This window comes from Castor canadensis, chromosome 6 (assembly GCF_047511655.1).
Source record: "Castor canadensis chromosome 6, mCasCan1.hap1v2, whole genome shotgun sequence".
Lineage (NCBI taxonomy): Eukaryota > Metazoa > Chordata > Mammalia > Rodentia > Castoridae > Castor > Castor canadensis.
The window spans coordinates 49,183,580-49,199,594 of NC_133391.1; the positions used below are offsets into that span (position 1 = coordinate 49,183,580).

At 35.6% G+C, this 16,015-nt stretch overlaps 1 pseudogene; it reads left to right on the forward strand.

Annotated features, from left to right (window-relative positions):
* The first annotated feature begins 202 nt into the window (after positions 1 to 202).
* On the forward strand, positions 203 to 6,969 carry LOC109676909 (beta-alanine-activating enzyme pseudogene; annotated as a pseudogene).
* Positions 6,970 to 16,015: the final 9,046 nt, after the last annotated feature.

Sequence of the window (16,015 nt, forward strand, 5' to 3'; positions counted from 1 at the left end):
GAGAGTGGTTATCCTGATGAGTGAATTTGGGAGATTTTTCTTCCCAAACTAGAACCTTGTCATGCAAGTCCAAGGTCTTTGTGAGCACAAATGTATAAAGTAATTCCCTTCTTTAAATAACTGTAGTGAACACTGTCTCTGTAAAAACCTTGATAAATAAAATGTTTGCTCCCTGAGCATTCGATGACCAATACCTCGAATGATGGAAGTCTGGGTGGTTATCCTCCTAGACATAGGACAAACGTACTGAGAATTCAAATGTTGTTGAATAATGAAGGCAATTGTCCATGACACACAATAGAAAAGTAATTCAAATTATTACAGCACTTGATCCAGAATACATCTCCTATGTAAGATAAGCATTTAGGAGATGGATTGACTATGGGCATAGAAATGGAATTGAAGATTTATCAGGACTTATCCCTAGAGTGTTAAATTATCCTCATGAATGATGCCATAGCAGATTCTGAAAAGGCTAAAACATATTGACTTCTTGGGGCCAAGGGTGATGTGAGTAACACACTGTTTAAAATTGCCCAAAGAATAAACCAAAGTTGGATCCCTTGTATGGAAGTTGGAAATAAAATTTGTCACTTAATCAGAACATTTTTAGAAGGAAAAGATAAACTATTGATAATTATACTGAGATAATGAAAATTTATTGAAATTCTTACATGCAAAGTAGAATGGAAGTCATCAGCCAACATCAATTTACACAAATTGCTCATTTGTATCCTAGAGGGAGAAGCAGTTTTCTTTTACTGAAATGCACACTTTCTGGATATGTATTTATGATTAGAGTCTACCAAGCTTCTGCTGGCGATACTGGCTGGGAACATTATGAATGCTTGTTCATTAGCAGTGTCCTTAACATCATTACTTTTGGCCTGTATACATATATTATAGCAGACTAAGCCCATAAGTTTCTCTGAAATGATTATTAACATTTGCTACAATTTCTATTATGATGACAGAGAAGATTGAGTGAATGCACCTACAACTATCATACCTAATGACTTCCATGAATAAATCTTTCTTTCCATATCCATGAACTTAGGTTCCACTTATTTAGGGAATTCAGTATCTAGAACTGAGTATAACACCTCCATAAAAAGAGATTTTCAATATTTGGAATTCAAATGCCTCAAACCAATATGATTCTGGGGACCAACTGTGTAACATAGTGCCTAAATTAAACAATACGTACTTTGAGTGTGTCAGGAGGATGTATTCCATAACAAGTTTTCTTGTCATCAAGAAGGACACAAGAAAAATTTAGAGGTGATCAATGTATTTGTCACAATGATTGTGGTGATGGTTTTATTGGGATTTGAATGTGCCTTGCATCACCAAATATATACATTAAAATATAGAGATTTCTGTAATGTAATTTTACCTCCAAAAATTATTATTGAAAGGTCATCTAATGTCTAAATAACCTTCTTCTCAACAAATGGGGGAATGAAAATTAGACATTCACATAATAAAAAACACCAACAACAAAGGGTGGATTCCTCTCTTGTTTGATGGGTGCAAGATTTTCCATTCTGAAAACTGGGTTATTCACAAGCCTGCTCTGGAGTTGTTTGAATTGCTTATGTATTGTATATGTTAACTCCTTATCAGATATATAGTTGGCAAATATTTTTCCCAGCCTGTAGCCTGCCATTTCATTTTGTTGATAGTTTCCTTGACTGAGAAGAAGATTTTGGTTTGATGTGGTTACATATGTTTATTTATTCTTATTTTTTCAAAAAAAATTATTAATGTATATTTATTTTATAATGAGGTTTCACTATGACATTTTCATACTGGTGTATGTGTACTTCATCCTCTATATTACTATTGTACCCTTCCCTCTTTTAAAAATAATTTTTAACAAGTTTTATTATTCTATTTTTGTACATGAGTAGACAGTGTTTCTACATATTCACACATCCGTCCCCATCACCCTGAACTTTTGTCCTCTCCTGTTCCACTGGACACCACCTCCAAACAGTCCCTGTTTTACATTCATGTTGGAATAGAGGGAATGTACCTCAACATCTATCATAGTGAGGTTATTTATTATATATAATAAACCAATAGCCAACATCATATTAAATTGGGAAAAACTGAAACCATATCTTCTAAAATAAGGGAGAAGGCAATGGTGTTCACTCTCTTCTCTCTTATTCAATATAGTTCTTGGATTCCTAGCCATATCAACAGAGAAAGAGAAAGAAATGAAAGGGATAGAAATAAGAAAGGAAGAAACAGAATTATCCCTATTTGTAGATGATATGATCCTATATTTAAAAGACCCTAAGGATTGCACTAAAAAACTCCTATATCTAAGCAACATTTTCAATAAAATAGGAGGCTATAAAAGCAGCACACAAAATCAATAGCTTTTCTGTATATCAATAATGAATAGCTGAGAAAGAATTTAGAGAAACAATTCTATTCACAATCACCTCAAAATAAGTAAATGCCTAGGAATAAACATAACTAAGGAGGCAAAACACCTCTACAATGAAGGATATTTAATTGTTTTGCTTTTGTGGATTGAGTTTCTGGTGCAAGTTCCAGTTTTTGTTCATACATTTAGGTCCTTTATGGGTTGATTTTTGGTGTGGTTCATATAAGGGTTCAATTCCCATTTTTGCATGTGGAAATCCAATTTTCCCAGAACCATTTTTTAAAAGATGCTCACTGCCCTTTCCCCATCATGTCCCCATGTCTTTTATAACATAGTTACCTACCCACAGATGTTTTGATGTGTTTCTGGGCTTTCGGTTCTATCGATTGGTGTATGTCTGTCTTCCCATCAGCACCACATTGAACTGAGTTCTACAGCCTTGTGATGTGATTTTAAGGCAGGAAATAAGATGTCTATAGCTTTATTCTTTTTACTCAAGATTCTTTTGGTTATTCAGGGGATCATGTTTTCACATGAGTTTTAGGATTATTTTTTCTGTTCCTGTGAACAATGCTCCTGTTTTACACTGAATCTCTGTATGACTTTAGGGTAATGACATTTTAATATTAGCTCTTCTGGTCCATAAGTATGAGATATTTTCCATTTTTTATTTCTTATTCAATCTGTAATTAGTGTTTTTATTTTCAACAGGTAGAGCTTTCATATCCCTGAATTCATTTGTTCCTAAGTAGTTTATTTTCTTTTGACACTATTGCATATGATCCTGTTGTCTTAATTTCTTTTTTCTGCTAGGTTTTTATCTGAGTATTTAATACTTCATATGTGTCAGTTAATAAAAGATCAAAATACTATTGAATTTTTTATGCTGGTTTTGTATCCTGCAATTGTAATAAGTTCAGTTATTCATTCTAACAGGTTTTTGGGTGCTTTTGGGGTTTGTTTATGTATAGGATTATATCATCACAAAAAGAGATAATGTTTCTTCCTGCTTTCTGATTTAGATGTCTTTTATACTAGGAATTGTTTCCTTAATCCTTTATGAGTTAATCATTGTTGGTGCACAGAAATACAATGGAGTTTTGAGAGTTGATATTATATCCTGCAACTTTGCTGAGGTTGTGCATTAACTCCAGTAGCTTTCTTGTGGATTCTTTGTCATTTTCTACATATAGGGTCCTATCATCTACCAAAAGAAATGATGTTACTTCTTTCAAATTCTGATTAACTTTTTGTTATTTAATAGCTTTGGCTAGAAATTCTAGAAAAATGTTGGATAGAGTTGTAAAAGCAAGTATCTTAGGGGAAAACCGTGCAGTCTTTCCATGAGTCAGTATGATGTTGGCAATGAGTTTTTCACAAACGGACTCTATCATGCTGAAGATATTCTCTTTTATTCACACTTTGTTGAGTGCTTTTCACATGAAAGGTGCCTTGTCAAATACCTTCTGCTCATCAATTGAGATGATCCCGTGATTTTTTTCTCCCTTTGTTGTTATTATGACATAATATATATCATCACATTAGCATAATCATGATCATATTAATGATTAATGATAATCTGTGAACCATCTTGCAAACACACTGATTAGTCATGTGATTTATCTTCTTAATCTGATGTTGAATTCAATTTTTATTGTCCTAAGAATTTTTACATCTCTAGTCACAATGAATATTGGTCTTTAATGCTCTTCTTTTGCTGTCTTAGCTTTAGTATTAGGGTAATGTTGATGTCATAGAATGTTGTTAGTGTAAGAGTGAGGGTGGATGTACAGCTGTCCTTATCTCAACTAGCAAAAAGCCTTGTTCCTTCCTATTATTGCTTATACTCTCTCTTCAACAAAATTAGAGATAAGGGCAAAATAGTTTCTGCTGGGTATCTAGGGGGTGGGAGGGACAGAGGAGGGGTGGGCTACCAAATATTCAACATTTTTGGGTACTTTTTGACATCACACAAGAAGATGTTTTGTTTCTGGTTTCACCTCTGACCTTTGATCCTTCTGTTGTGGAAATATTCCTTGCTCTATCAAGTGGTCCTTCTCTGCTTATTCCACCAACTTCTGTCAAGTTGCTCCCATCAAAATTAGCTGGTGTTCTCTTTTCTCATCACAGAGTGACAGTTTTACAGGCAACACCAACATTGCTTAGAAGATTTGTATCTCAGCTTATCAAGTCAACTGTTTTATCAGCCAGTACTTCTCTTTGAGTGTTAGCTCTTGGTGGGGAGCCATTTTCATCATTGACTATTTTCAAAAGCTGGAAAGGAGAAGGCAATAAGACACAAATATTTAATATTTATGGCATCATAGAGGTGTCAAGTTGGACCACCTTTTACAGGATTCCAGAGTAAAGTTTTAATTCTACTTCAAAATGTGATATGCCTGTACAACTGGGATTTCCACTACTTGGAACACTAGTTGAAGTAAGAGATACAAATGGTCTCACAATTCAAGAAGGCAGCAGCCAAGTATTTTTAGGTGGGAAGAACAGAGTGTGTTTTCTTGATGATGAAATGACAGTACCTCTTGGCACAATGAGAGCCACAGGAGACTTTGTGACTGTGAAAGATGGAGAGATATTTTTCTTGGGACAAAAGGACAGTCAGATTAAATGTCATGGCAAATGTCTTAAAATTAAACTTTGCAACAGGTTGCTGAAGAACTTCAGCAAGTGGAATCTTGTGTGGTTACATGGTACAATCAGGAAAAATTAATTCTCTTAATAGTGTCCAAAGATGGCTTAGTAAAGGAGTGCATCTTTAAAGAACTGCAGAAACATCTTCCAAATAATGCCATCCCAGATGAACTAGTTTGGATTGATGCTCTACCATTTACATCTCATAGCAAAATTGATGTTTCTGAGTTAAACAAGATTTACTTAAACTACCTAAACTCAAAGGTTGAGATTAAACTCCATGGAAAAGAAGATCTTTGGGAAAAATTTTAGTATTTGTGGAAGTCTATTCTGAGTCTTTCAGAAGATACTTGAAGTTTCCTGATGAGTCACTTTTCTCAAATAGTGGTGGAGATTGCTTCAAGTCTGTACAGCTCCTCAATGAGATTGAAAGTCTTGTTGGTACATCAGTACCTGGGCTTCTGGAAATTATTCTCAGCAGTTCCATTGTAGAGATTTATAATCACATTTTTCAAACAGCGTTTGTGGATGAAGCCCTGACATTCAGCAAGAGGTATGCCACAAAAAGGAAACTCAGCAACATGAGTCAAGAAGAAGCAACTGGAAAATCTTCACATCAGAAGTCTAGCTTGCCTTTAAATTATGACAGTGAGACAACTGCTTTTATTGCACTAAGCAGAGGGAGTCAGATTTTGTCTCTGATTACTAATAGGTTTTGAACTAAGTTAGAACATTGCCTTGCAGCCTATTCTTCTGATTTAGTTTCACAGACTAATATTCAAAAGTTGAATAGCTTAAATTCTCCAGCTGTAATTGGGAAGTCAAAAGATGTGTCCTGTGTTGCAAAAGTTTCTGAGGAGGAAAAACCTGTGATAGAGGCTGAGAAGATGGAATTTCATGTAAGGTGGAAGTCATAGGCAAATGTGTAGATGCTTCCCCTTTGGTTGTAATACCAGCTGTCCATGAGTGATCTATCACTGTGTACGTTGGTTCCCATTCTCATAGAATGAAGGCAATTGACCTTTATTCTGGGAAAGTGAAATGGGATTTTTGGGAGATTGAATTGTACCCTCAGCATGTTTATCAAAGTGTGGGAACTTTATTGAGTGGGCTGTTATGATGGATTGGTTAATGATTTGAAAAGTAACAGTGGAGAAAAATACTGGGTCTTTACCACTGAAGATGCTGTCAAAAGCTCACCAACCATGGATTCAACTACAGGACTTGTTTTCATTGGATCTCATGACCATGATGTGTATGCTTTAGATATTTATAAAAAGTGTGCTTGGAAGTTAAAATGTGAAGGAACTGTCTTTTCATCTCCTTTTTTGAATCTGATTCCACATCATCTATATCGTTCTACACTGGGAGGATTTTTACTGGCTGTTAATCGTGCTACAGGGAACATAGTTTAGAAGCATTCCTGTGGAAAACCACTCTTCTCTTCCCCATGGTGTTGCCGACAGTATGTTTGTGTTGGCTGTGTAGATGGGAATTTACTCTGCTTTACTCACTTGGGAGAACAGGTTTGGCAGTTTTCTACCAGTGGACCAATCTTTGCATCACCTTGTCATCAGCATCAGAGCATGAAATATTTTTCAGTTCCCATGATTCTTTTATCTACTGTTGTAATGTGAACGGTCACCTCCAGTGGAAATTTGAAATGACTTCAGAGGTATATACAACGCTGTTTGCTTTTTCTTCACCATGCTCATAGCAGTGACGTATTGCTGGCAACAGCATTTACTGATGGAAAACCCTGGGTCTTGGACTCTCAGAGTGGACATCTGAAATGTGTATATGAACTTCCTGGAGAAGTTTTCTCTTCTCCTGTGATCTGGGAATCAATGCTCATTATTGGATGCAGAAATAATTATATTTATTGTCTGGATTTATTGGGTGAACACCAAAAATAATCAAAGACAGCCCTGATAAGTGTATTTGTGAGATATTTGAAGATATTTTACCAATTATAAAGCATGAGAGTAGTTTGACATTAAAGATTATATTTTGGTTAAAAAAAAAGAGTGCATATTGTACTAGGGCTGTGTATGTGCCTGTGAGCTGACTGACTTATTTTGTTTCTGTGCCTTCAATTCCTTACTTCTTGGGCATCTGGCTGTTCTATCCGTTATTGAATCTGGGGTGTTATAATTGTCAAGTCTGACTGTAGAGCTCTGCATATCTCTCCTTAATTCTGCTAATGTTTGTTTCATGTATTTTGAAGGTCAGTTACTAGTTCTTTGAATGTTCATAATTACATCTCCTTTACTGTGTTGAACTGTTTAACTAATGCAGTTTGTCTTCATTTTTCTCTTGTAAGATTCTTTTGTATTTTAGCATAGCTTCCCTAGTTCTGTATGAAAAATACTTGCTTGGAGACCTTTTCCCATCCTTTCACATTTAACATATTACGCCTTTAGTTCTAACATGATCTCTTTTAGCCATAACACAGTCACATTTTTACTTATTCATTCTGTCAATCTCCTTTTTATTGGAGAGCTTGAATCATTTCTGTATAAAACCATTACTGATAGGAAGGGACTTACTGACACAGGTTTGCTATTTGTTTCTACAGGCCTTAAGCTGTTTTTGTACCTTAATGCAACCATTACTGCCTTCAATTTTGCTTAGTTAAACCTTTTGTAGTGAAACATTTTAATTACCTTCTCACTTCCTTTTTGTATATTCTCTAAGCGCTTTCTTTGTGGTCACCATAGTGATTATTTTAACAATCTAATTTCAATTTATGCCAACAATTCAGTAGCATGCAGAATCTGTGTTGTTCTGCAGCTCGGAGACTCCCTTCTTGCTACTGATGTGACATATCAGAATTATTCATTGTATACCTGATAACCTAGATTATTAGCTATTTTTATGAATTTGTCTTTTAAATAGTTTAGAAACAAAAAGTAGAGTCATGAAATGAAATTACGATAATGCTATGTTTTTAATTGCTTATGTATTTACATTTATGAGAGAACTTTATTTTGTCCTATAGCTCACACTCCCATTAAGTAAACATTCAGATGAACTTGCTTTGACATTTCCTGTGAGAAAGATATAGTGGATAAAAAAAACTCCATCACTTTCTGTTTACAGGAATGTCCTAATTTTTCCTCCATTTTGAAGGATAAATTTGCTAGAGATAGAATTTGGAGTTGAGAGGTTTTTCTTCTTTAAGCACTTGAATATAGTAATAAGTTGTCCCTGACTTCAAAATTTCTGCCGTGAAAAGTGCTAAATCTTATTGAAGATCACTTTTATGTAATAAGTTGGATTTTCTCTAATATGTTTCTATGCTTTTCACAGATTTTCAGCAGTTTTGTTATATCTCTCTGTGGACCTCTTTGAGTTTACGCAACTGAAAGATAACTTAGATTCTTAGATTTTTAAATCCATGCCTTTCCTCAAATTTGGATAGTTTTAAAAATATTGTTTAAAAATATTATCTCTGTCCTTTTTGATCTCTCCTTCTGAAGAATGTATATGTTTATCCTCTTGATAGTGTTCTACAATTTCCTTATGCTTTGTTCCATGTTTTTTATTTTTTCTTCTACAGACTCAATAATTTTGATTGTTCTCTCTACAAGTTCATGTATTTTTTTTCTTTTTCCTGCTCTAATATGCTTTTATACTACTCAGGTTAATTTTTTTATGACAGTTATTGTATGTTTCATCTCCAGATTTCTTTTTGATTCCTCTAGGAATATATTTCCTTCTAAATATTTCTAATCTTTTACTCTCACTTTGTTTATTTTTTTCTTTAACTTTTTGTGAATCCCTAAGACAATTGTTTTAAAACTGGCTAGTACAGTTGACATCTTGGCTTTATTATGGATAGTTCCTGTCAATTCATGTTGTTCCTTAAGTAGTCTGCATTTTCCTCTTTGTCTAGAGAGGTTATTTTTTTAGCTACACACTTTGTTCCTATAGTGAGGAAACTTTGGGGCTGGATTTTTCCTCTTCTCCAAGACTTTTTCTTTAATTGTCAAAGCTCTCTCCTCTGTTCTGACACCCAGGCTTTGGTGGTAGCTTGACAGCTAGGCTTTGGTGGTAGCTTAAGTTCTTCTCAGGTCTTGTCTGACTCTGCATATTTTGCTGAGTACCTGAGGTATCTTTACAAGTGCCATCATGTAATGTTTCTTTTGAATATCCTGTTCTTTTTAATATCTGGATACTAAAAGAAGACAATTAGAAAAGGAGAAAGAAAGAAACAGGTGTATTCACTTAACACCTTAGAGAAAACACTTAAGACCAGGTCCTCTGCCTGCATGCTGTATCTTAGCCAGGAGAGGCAGCAATCACAGAGCTCCAACAACAAGGACCCTACCTCCAGCAGTCTGAATGAAAACCATGGGCATAGCTGTATGCCATGGAGATGGGGGCAGGGAGAGTATGGTCACTGAAATTGACCCAAAGTAACACAAATTATCAGCCAAGTCTTCACCTAGTTATATTAGCAGTTATAAAGACTCTAAATGTCTAAAATTCTACTTTGGTATATTTCTGCTAGTGTAATTATTGTCTAGATGGAACGATGGATCCACAGGACTTTGTCCTCTATCCTCTTCCCTGACATCACTCCCTTAAGTTTTCAGTATGAGTAAACAGGAGCATTTAAACATAGTACACTTGTGGCTTTGCTTGATTTGCACTTGTCCCTTCTAGCACAACCTCTGCTGCAAAGTCTAACAACTAAAATTTACCTTTCTAACATTCCCTTCATGCTAGGATTCTAGATACATGCTGTATTTTATTTTGAGATTTATGAAGGGAATTGAGGCAAACATTGTAACTTCTTTCAGTATTTTTACTCAATCAGAAAGTAACACTATAGTATTGTCCTATGGGGTTGTCTCCAGTTTCCTGAGTAGCAAGTTTAGAGCTTCAGTTTTCTGTCACCAACAGTTTTGTTAGTGGTGTTAGCTATGACAGCTTCTGAGATCGGAGAATGGGCAGTGGGTTTTCATTTAGTAATTCTGATATTCTCCTTTCCATGCTGCAGCAGTGTGCCAAGCTCTCTGAGATTCAGGGTCTTCTAAGAAGGCTTGTAAAACACTTGTCAAAGCATTCTAATGATTACAAAAAGCTGCTCTAATTCTGCATTACAATCTTCCTGACAACCTGTATACATGGGCTCCATTTCCTGAAATGACTCTGATTAGTAGATGTGAAAAATAGAATAGATTTCACTGCAAGTATTTCAGGCAGCACAGGGAAGTACTGGAAAAATCTATTGACTCTTCTTCACACTATGTAAGTATTATCTAAAGTTTAATGTGTATCAGATAAAATGTTGATTTGGGCTCCATTTCCAGAGATTTGGTTTCTGTATGGAGGATTGTGGTCTATGTACTTCTTTCCTATTTGGATTGTTTAAAAACTCTTCCCAAAAGGATAACTCTATATTGGAGGTGGATCCCATGAACTTTCATTCAAAAGGTATAAATTCTAACTTAATAGAATTAGGATAATGGGTTACTTGAAGTCATATTGCTTCCTTTCAACTGCTGTTATTATTCTAATTTGTTTATAATCCCTCCCTCCTTCCCTAATCCCCCCCTACTTCTTCCCTCCCTCCTTCCCTTCCTTCCTTCCTTCACTACTTCCTTCCTTCCTTTCTTCCTTCATCTGCAGGCCCATGCTATACTCTGACAGAAAAGCAGCATGTCATAGGATCAGTAAATATTCACTTTCTTAGTTATGGTCATGCTTAGATCCTACCTCCCTGAGATTACATCCATGTGCATAATCACAAATACCTTAACAAAATTTTGTCTCCCAGTTATTTTCCATCATGGAATTGGTAAAACAAATATCCCTGTGTCTTTACTTTTATTCACCTGGTCTAAATTGTTGATAATACAAAGATACCTGCAGGTGAGTCTACTCCAGCACAGATTGGGAATAAGCTGCAAACATGTTTTCTGATCCTCAACTGTCTCCTCAACTAGACCACCCATTCGTTATCGATAAGCAAGCATAGCTCTTGTGTATGCACTCATCCTTACAGAGCTATTTTAAATACTGATTTAGAAAGTCCCAGTGATTTTTTTATCGATAACTTATGCTTTATTGCATGGGTTTGGTAGTTATAAATATACTTTTAAAATGCTTTGCTGATAGAAAGTACATTGCTGAGAGAAGAATGACTGGTGCGATGCCTATAGGACATTTGTTTCACTTGCAATTTAGTTGCATGAAAATAGGTAGCTAAGACCATTATTTTGGTTCTGAATCTGCTGCACCACAGGCACAGTTACAATATTGTGAAGAGATATGAAATGAAATTATACTGAGGACTTTCTAATCCAGCTTGTCCCCTTGTACACACACTGAACATCAGTTATTAGAAATAATTCTCCTTTTCAACTAGAGTTGAAATGTTAATCAGAATTCTAGACTTGGAAGTAGAATTAACAATCAAGTCTTTTTTAATACAGATAAAGAGACAGGAAGAATAATTACATGTAGTACAGTTTCATGTAGAGATGAGAACCTGAAGAAAAAGGAATTTTATAAAAAGTTAGAGGAAGACAATACTGGGGTTGTTGGTGGCTACATTGTAAGATGGGTAAGGGAAGCTGCATGAGGAGATATTAAGGACCTGAGTATGTGAAGACATGACTCACCCTGAATACTTGGAAAGCACGAAGCCAAATGCCTAGGGCAGAGCAAGTGTGGGGTGTTGATTGTAGGAAGGGGAACAACATGGCTGCAGTGAAACAGCAAGGACAGGCAAGAAAGGGCTGCATCCTGGAGGTTTCCATTGACCATAGTCTTACTGTGTCCAATTTGCTTCAGTTAGAAAGATTTGCTCTAAATTAAGCTTTTTCTTAGGTATTAAAAACCTGTAGTATACATAGGGCTTGGTGCTGTTCCATGGTGTCTTGAAATGTTACCCTAAAGCACAAGAGGCATGGGCTACTGTACCAGACATACAGAAGTTTAAGTCATCTGGAGCGACAATATTAATATGATATAAAGTAGATTTCACAGAAAAAGTATTTAGAGATGTAAAAAGAAACACTGAACAATGAGGAAAGGGCTAATTCATCAAATAGAAATAAGCAGAAATGTGTGCTTGTTAAATTATTTCCAAGATACATGATCAAACTTTGGCATAATGAAAACAAAAAAATGTTTAAAAGGGAAAGCCTACTCAAAAGCTTTAGAAATTTCTATTTATCAATTGGTATAAACTAGAAAATATAAATAGACATAGATTATACTGTCTGCTCTGGGATTTCCATTGTTACTGGTTGTCTATGACAAAGTTTTCCAAAAACCATAAATGCTCTAGATTCAAGGCCACCTTACACAGAATATTTATAAACTTTCAAACAAATGTAGATTGTGGCATGGTGGCTCACATCTATAATCCCAGCTACTGGGGAGGTGGAGATTGTGAGCATTAAGTTTTGAGGCCAGTCTAAGCAAAAAGTTAATGAGACTTCTTGTCAATAAACAATCCAGCCAGGTGTGATAATGCACAGCTATAATTCTTGCTAGGCAGGAGGACCAAAGAGGTTTGATGCTGTACCCAGCCAAAAATGGGAAACCCTATTTGAAAAATAACCTAAAGCAAAAAGGGTGCAACAAAAGACAACAAATGAACAAAACCCAGAAAAAACATAAAGCTGCACTTTACAAGAATATCTAAACAGTTTGTATCAAAGGAATACCTGATTTGGCCTGAATTCATTATAAGAAAGGAGAAAGTCGTCCCCAACTCTAAGGAGAATCCCTCCTAAAAAGAGTTTTGAGCCCATACCCTGGCCTCTTCCTACTGTGCTGGTAGAACAGCTGTCAGAACAAGTTACCTGGTGTCTAATACTCAGCTTTGACTCAAGCAGATCAGGGAGGAAAAGTCTCTTCTGGGCAATCTTGTTAACTAAATTCTCCCAGACCACCAAACAAAACAGATGAACAACTGTGGTCAAGGTCAAGTTCTGTGACCTAATGATAGTTAGGAACTGATGATAAAGAATTCGGATACATGTGTTCTTCTCAGGTGCAAGCACTGTACTCACTGGAATAGAACAAATGCCAGGCCATGAAACAAGTTTCAATAAACTTAAATGTTTTAAAACCAAACAAAACACGTCCTCTGGCTTTACGGGAAAGAAATGAGAAATTAAACAGCAAATGATAGTAAGACAAATATCAAATATTTGCAAATTAAATTGCATTTTTCTAAATAATGTGCAGATTGAAAAAATCAACAGGCCAATCAAAATAGACTTTCAGTTAGAGGCAATAAAAATGAAGCATTGAATACTGGTAAAAGAAATCTTAAATCATATGCAAAATAAAATGTACTGATTTGAAATTTTACATTTGAAGGAAATGTTTAAGATCAACAGTGTAGGCCTCCCCTTTAAGAAAACAGAACAAAAAAGAGTATATGGAGGTAAGGAAAAAATAATAGAGATAGGAGTGGAAGGGCTGGCAGAGTGACACAATTGGTGCAGTGCCTGCCTAGCAAGCATGAGGGCCTGAGTTCAAACCCCAGTACCTCAAGAAAAAAAAACAGCAAACTTGCTTTGATCTGGATCAAGACTAGAAGGCAGTTGAGGCTGGATTCTAGTGATCCTTGCTTGAGTCTACTTACTCTTGTTGTCTCTGCTCCCTTTGCCATGTCATAGGGGGCATGAAATGTTTCTCTCTTTTTTCCCATTTCCCCACACTTTTCCTGTTATACTAAATTCCTTTCCTAATAAACTTTACTGTTATTTATACTAAGAGCAAAAAATGAATAGAAATCAACAAAATGGAAAAAAGACTAAAGATGGGGGGATTAACAAAACAAATGTTGATTATTTAAATGACAATGCAATTGATAAAACCACAGCATTACTGACAAAACTAAATGGAAGCAAAAAAGAAAAAAAAACCCTAAAATTAACTTTAAGTGATTAATTACTAATTCTAACTTAATTTAATTATAGACCTTAAATTTGGAAACTAAAGGGGTTGGCCAGCCCCAGTAAAGATTGAAGAATTTTTCATATGAGGATGCAAGAAATTAGCCAAAAAAGATAGTCTTCAAGTTGTGGAATATCATAACTGAAAGTTTGGGAAGCACAGAAAGTAACTGGGAAAAGATGTTCCAGCTCCGTAGCATTGAGGGAAAGACTGGATTTCACACCAAGTAAGGAAGGATCCTAATCATCTCCTTATCTGATCACCTCTGTCCACAGATGTATTTAGAAAAACAAAATGGGATTCAAGGCTTATCTCCTGAATGCAAGTGTCAAACTCCTGAGCTACACCACTCAAAGTGTGCATTATAGAAAAGCAATTTTTCCATGATGTTAGTCATTATTATATTCACACCAGGTGATTCTATGTTCAAATGAGTTGCTGAACATTAGAGAAAGCATGCTGTATGCAGAATGGTTTGAAGAGAAATGGCTATTTCTCTCACCTATACATGCTCCTGTACTAAAATTAATGGAGACTTATAGTTGTTATGTTTTAACACAGACAAATTACCTTATTGGAGGACAAAGTGTAGAAATGCCTTTATGGGGATGAAACAGTAGGGATATGCAATTCACTCATGGCTTGTGAGTGAATTATTTGTGAGAAACACACTTTTATGATGTATTTTCCTCTAGCCTACCTGCTAAAATTCATTTACCCACAGCTGCCTGATTTATATCCATACTATTCACACAGAATGTGACTTAAATATTTAGCATCACAGTGCTATGTGGTAAGCTGAGGGCAAAGTGCTGTCCTCTGAGCTGAAATAGCAATGAGAGTGAGATTAATTGATGAGTGGCATTTCAAAATTTGAAAGTCACGCATTTTCCCATAGTTCAGCATAAGAATTGATGGTTGCTGACTTGGAACACTCATTTCTTCTAGTGCATACTGTCTAGGTTTGTTAGTGCTGTTGTAGTGAAATATCATAGACTGGAATATCACCAACTAAGGGTTACCTGCCCTGCATGCATAGAAGTCAATACTATGGCATGGTGTCTTAGCAATAGCAATGAACTTTTATTGGGTAATGGCCAAATCCATCTCCTCATGGATTGGTACTGGGGGAATTTATGTGATAGAAGAGGCAAAAACTTCTTGCTGACTTGACAGCCTGAGGAGAAGTGTTAGGCTTCTTTTGGGTAGGAATAAATGGTTATCCTGCCTCTTTACAGGTACAAGTGAGAGTCATGCTCTGTGTGGAGGATTTTGAACTTGTGAAGTCAAATGGTAACAATCCAGGTAAGGAGACTTCTGAGCTGTCCATTCTTGAAAAGCCAGTTTCAAACTGACTTTGAGTAGATTCTGGAGCCTTTTCCTGGAAAATGAAATAAGGGCACTTTCTTATTTAAGGAATATAAATCTGGGTGTGCCCAAGCCTTAGCTAGTTTCAGGTGGCTTAAACAACACATATTTGTTTTCTCACAGTTCTGAAGACTAAAAGACAAAGACCAAGGTGTCAGCAGGTAGATTTATTCTGAGATCTCTTCCTCTTAGCTCATAGAGTGCTGTGTTCACCCTGTTATCACAGGGACTTCCACCATTCATGTCTGTGTCCTAATTCACTCCTTCTGTAAGGACTTCATCTATGTTGGATAAGGGCAATCACACATGATCTCATTTTAACTTAATAATCATTTTAAAGTACCTGTCTCCAAATATACAGTCACATTCTGATATACTAGTGGTTAAGACTTCAACTTACAAATTTATGCGATACAAACCAGCTCTTAACACTCATCATGTGATTTTTGTTTTACTTATACACATATGGTGAGTGTGTATTTATATTTAAATAGTTACTACAATTAGACTACATTTTGTTACCAGGCTCACCATTGTATCAAGACCTTGAGAAGCAGTATACAGTAATGAGGAGATATTCTTATGAAACATTCTTAATGAATGTATGAAATTAGTGATTGAGATAATTCATTCTAATTCAGAAATTTGTTGAGATTTTATGTC